This window comes from Neoarius graeffei, chromosome 17 (genome assembly GCF_027579695.1).
Source record: "Neoarius graeffei isolate fNeoGra1 chromosome 17, fNeoGra1.pri, whole genome shotgun sequence".
NCBI lineage: Eukaryota > Metazoa > Chordata > Actinopteri > Siluriformes > Ariidae > Neoarius > Neoarius graeffei.
In genome coordinates, this window is record NC_083585.1 from 61,567,910 (window position 1) to 61,573,177 (window position 5,268).

Consider the following 5,268-nt stretch of genomic DNA (forward strand, 5'->3'; position numbering starts at 1 on the left):
GTGTCCGCCTCTCGATTGGGAGATCGTGAGTTCTACTCATGGTTGGGTCATACCAAAGACCATCATAAAAAATGGTACCTACTGCTGTCTAGCAAGGCATGCTGCAATACAGATGCGAGTGGGGAGTCAAACTCTCACGGTTACCAGAGGACTAGCCTCCCACTGTAACCCTAGCTATGTGAGAGGCTGAGGGCTACGGAGATTGGTGCTGCCCTATGCACCACATGGTGTGGGAAGGACTTTGATTTGATTTGTCTGGTGTTTAATTTCTTATGAACAAAACAAAAGTATCAAAAACATGGTAATCAATTCTTAAAGATTCCACTCACCTCGGATCTGATTAACAGATTTCATAATCTTAGGTCTGTTTCAGATGACTCAAAGTGACATAAGCGGATGATTTTTGCACATTTTTTTCAATTCCACGCTAATATTATAGGAGAGTGTCTGGCCAACAAAACATGAACACAGTGGTTAATGCAGTTCATGATGACACAACTGGAACACTATTAATGACTAGTTGAGTAGGAGGAGACTCCAATCACAATTAGGATTAAAAAAAACAGTAAAAGGCAACTGCTGCTCAGTAATTAGATGTTGGTGGGTGTTGTTTAGGAGCAATAGCAAACACAGGGTTAAGTTTGGTGGTTGTGAGACTTTTTCTTGTGAGCAATACATTTGCATCCTTACTACCTGTGAAATTGCCTTTTCAGGGTCCTTGGGTTCCCTTGAAACCTAGTTTGCAGCCCCAGACACCTGGCCAGGTTGATTAAATGTCAAGTGCAAGACTATGAAAGGGTTCCTGGTGGGGAACCTTGTATGAAGGCTACTCAATGCAATGTTATAAACTGCTGTTTTGATGGATAGGGCTGCTATTATGGGAAACCAGGTAAGTGTCAAGTTTTATTTGACATGACCTCTCTCTCCTTTGGTGTTACCAATGATTGTCCAGTATACCCTTGATGGCCAGTTTGTGGTGGTGGCCAGACACACAACGCTTCCCAGGATAAGCCTGGATTCCCTCAGCCTGTTGGGAGGAAATGCAGGATCCTATAGTCCTGTTGATTCCAATACAGTCTTTATTATACCAGTAGCATGTTCAGAAAGTGTGCTCTCTGCTCTGTCCAGGTACAACCTGGTTATGTAATCCATGAAAAGCAGGTGCTCTCCTCTTATGAAGTTGGATCTCGTAGCTCAATTACAAGGGATGCTCATTGAGTAAGCCAAATCCTTTTAAGGCTTTTACTGATCTAATTGTGTCCTCCTTTGTAGGCCTTACTGCCAGTATAAATATTCAGGTGTTTTGCTTTGGGGCTCTGACTATTGAAGGAGAGGGTCCCATATACGATTCGTACATTGGGGGAGTGCCTGTTAGAGAGCGCACTTGTCCTGGGCCATCGGCATAGTGAGGTAGGGTGGCCAGTTCCTTTCCTCGCCACCTTACTTCCCCCAGTGTTTCCACCAGGTCCCCATTCACTGCTAGGTGGACAGGGAGCGAGCCCCAGATCCCCGTCGAGCCAAGGCTCGAACCGGGGACCGTTCGCTTAGTGGTCAAGCGCTTTAACCACTTGGCCACTTCGCCTCCTCTGACTATTGAAACTTCATCTAATCTTGATCCTCTGTTTATTGCTTCAGGACCATTCCAAGTAGAACTAAGACTAGAAAAAGGCTTGTCACCAAGGGTTGTGCAGAAGGTGAACATCTGGATATTAGCATGCAGTCTGAATTTGTCAATGGCTTCAACAGGAACTGATTCCCCTGCCCTGTTTCCCAACAGAATAAGTAGCCTATACCTCCTACTACAGTGCAACTGACTACACTGTGACACAGGTTCTGTGGGAGTCTGTGTGTTGAGGTGGACATTGGTGGGAGAACTGACCCAAATATTGTCCTTGTTTTGGGTGGTTGCTGGGCAACCACTTCCCCTAACCCCTACAGCCTTCCCCAGTGGGACCTTCTGGTGAATGGGTAAGTTCTTCCCATGTCTCACTTGTTCAGTCCAGTTCCTGTACTTCACAGAAACTACAACCTTGTCTATTCCATAGATGTCCATACAAGGATGTTATCTGACTAAGCTGATACCAGTGACTGGGGCATCTGGATTTGCATACCCTACCCATTACAGATGCTTTGTGCTGAAGATGTTTACATTTGTGGATCAGGCCTCTGTGACTCCACTGCTAGAGATGGTAAAGGCTTGCCTTATCTTCCTTAGATAAAGGAAATGGATCCCATGGCTTGGACTTGTCTCCTCCTCTTAGCTCTACATCCACTGCAGTACATCTGTCTGTCTTCAACCTGCACAAGACTCCTGTGAACCAATGTGCACCAGAAGTAGGTAGACTCCCTTTACACTATTTGCTTCTCTTGACTGGCTTATGGATTTATTTTTTTCCCCTTCTGCAGGAAGGGGTGTTGCTGCAACAGAAGAGCTTTCCTGGTGCATCAGTGTCTAGTGGAGGTATGATCTTTACCCAAACTTGTGATGAATCCCTTTTGAATAAAGCTGCCCTACTGTGGTTCTGTGACTTGGCTGGTTTCTCTACACTGTCCTGTTGGTTATAGATTTGTAAATGGGTAGTTTTCATCTATCCTTGAGTAAACTAGGTGCACCAGATGATGCACTGTTACAAGTTTCAACTTGGTGCAGCTTTTGATGCTGCACATCATTCTGACAGACTAGGTATAGGGGTGTCCAGCCTTCTCCAGAAAGGGTTTGTGTAGGTTGTCATTCCAACCAAGCAGAAGCCACATTTTAGATCCTAGATCAACTGATTGAACGGTGGAAACAGGTATGGCTCCTGCTCAATTGGACTACAACTTCACTGGTGCTTTTGTGGCTAAGGTTAGACACCTCTGGCATGGGTTTATTAGAATTAAAAGAAAATTGCTCTTACCTGGCTGCTATTGAGTTTCAGTAATGGTGTCTTCAGAGGCTTGCTACTGGATAGATTGGTTGTAAACAAGGTAGTGGCTTCCTCCCCATGCTATAGGGGTACAGCCACCTTTCAGCAAAGCTGAAGGTGATTTGGTATATTCAATTACAGGAATAAACCTTACCTAGAATCCTGAGTAATTATTCCGACCTTTCCTTCTGAAAGGACACTTCACTAATGTGGGAATAGCTTAGAACTATTAACTGTCAGACAGAAATTAGTTCTTGTTGCTATTACCTTGAGGCTAGACTGAAACACAACCCAGCCACTAGGGTTGCAGAAGTCAGTGTGTCCTTGGTGTCTGTCAAGCCCAGATAGCTTTGGGAGGGTTGCATCAGTAAGGGCATCCAGTGTAAAACCTATGGTGAATCATAAATCAGATTTCCAAACTAGATTGGTCAAGGCCTGGATTATTAAGGATTGCCCTGGGTACTGTGGGCCAGCAGTGTGCTGGTGGAAACTTGGCTACTGTGATGTGGAAGACCTGTCCAGTTATGGTGAGAGAACTTTGAACATTGACAGTATGACTGGTAAAGGGAGAGAGCTGGCAGATGTGATAGAAAGGAAAGTGGAGATATGCACCATGCATTCAAGGAGCCAGGTGGAAAGGGAGCAAGGCCAAGAGCACTGGAGGTGGGTTCAAACTGTTCTACCATGGTGTGGATGGGAAGAGAAATGGGGTAGGGGTCATCATGAAAGTATGTCAAGTGTTTGAGGTAAAGCTGGAAATCCAAAGTGTGATGAATGTTGTCTGCTTATGCTCCACAACTTGGGTGTGAGATGGAAGAGAAAGGTGACTTTTGGAGCGAGCTAGATGTAGTGGTGGAATGCGTACCCCAGGAAGGAAGCATGGTGATTGGGGCAGACTTCAGTGGGTACATTGGTGAAGGGTACAGAGGTGATGGGTAGGTGTCAAGGAGAGGAATAGGGAAGGGCAGAGGGTGATTGATTTTGCAAAAAAGATGGTGAATATATATTTCAGCCAGAGTCCTTATTAGAACTAGAAGATTGAGTTGCTTAGGTGCATTTGGCCAAACAGGCCTAGGTATTTGAGAGGAACTACCTACTGTGGACCTCCTGAGAACTACATGCCTTCAAAGGTGTGTGGCTTCATTTCATTCATGTTGCTGAAGTGATAAGCTGGCTTGCTAGCATGACATTTGCAGGAAATGCTAGCAAGGGTGCTGGAAGTCAGAGTTGGGGGTGCTGACAAAGTCTGTTAAATGCAGCGTAGCAGCACAATGTTATGTTCATTTGGATAGCCAACCACATTTCATACTGGCTTCAGAGTATTTTACACCAAGTCAGCAAACCTGAATGCCAGCATAGTATATTTAGCCAATGGATGGTTCACACATGGAATGCAGGTTTATTCAGCAGTAATAGATTTGACTAATGCATTGATACAGGCAGCAATAGAACAATTGACATGTGCACACAGCAAACATTGAGTTACTGTAAACAGGCTTTCACTGAAGACTGCACTCAAATGCTAACTTCACCCTGGAGACATCTCTTTGCTGTTATTAAAACATGTTATACAACAGGATCTGTGACAGAAACCAATAACATAACTTACTAAATTATGCACTGAATGATCATTGGTGCAACTGATCAGAGTCCAGTAGTGCCAGATAAACCTGTGTAAAGGTAAATTGCACTCCACCAAGGCATAAGAGTCTGAGAGAGTTATGCTCAAACAGGAAATGTGTTCTTACCTTGGTTCAGAGCTTCTTTGAAGAGCTATCCATGGGGTTGTCTTATTCAGTGAAGTCTTCAGATCAATTCATGAACTCAAACTTTGTCTTAATAAATCACCCTTAAAGGGGTGTGTAAAGCAATTGGTATGAGGTACAAAATTTAATCTTGAGTTAAAAAAAAGCATGACTACAGTGAGCAATTCTATCAACAGTAAGCCTGTGATAAACTCAGCATAATACCAGAGAGCAAAAAAGTGTGACTGAAACAGTCAATAAAAAGGCTTCTATATAAGGCCTGTACAAAATGTGGATTGTGAGGTATCCTAACACCCAAGGCAACCCAAACTCTACTGGGGCTTACTACAGGTCTTTTATAGTTAATGAACCCAGCCAAAAATAAACCATAAGCTACAGAACATCCTTAGCAAGTGTCTATAAAAGGAACAGCAGCATTCCATTTTATCTTTTACAAGACAGACTAAATATAGTTCTTCTGTAAGAGGCAAAATGTTTCTTTACCAATAATCCTTCAGTTTGTTTACACATGTGAGACCCACTTTTGTCAGCCGCAGGTGCCTTTCCCTACAGGTTTTAGGTGGGGTTTACATTAGACCGCATCAGCAGATCATCAG

At 43.8% G+C, this 5,268-nt stretch overlaps 1 pseudogene; it reads left to right on the plus strand.

Moving 5' to 3' along the window:
• Positions 1-1,592: 1,592 nt before the first annotated feature.
• Positions 1,593-2,456, plus strand: LOC132901253 (zona pellucida sperm-binding protein 4-like; annotated as a pseudogene).
• Positions 2,457-5,268: the final 2,812 nt, after the last annotated feature.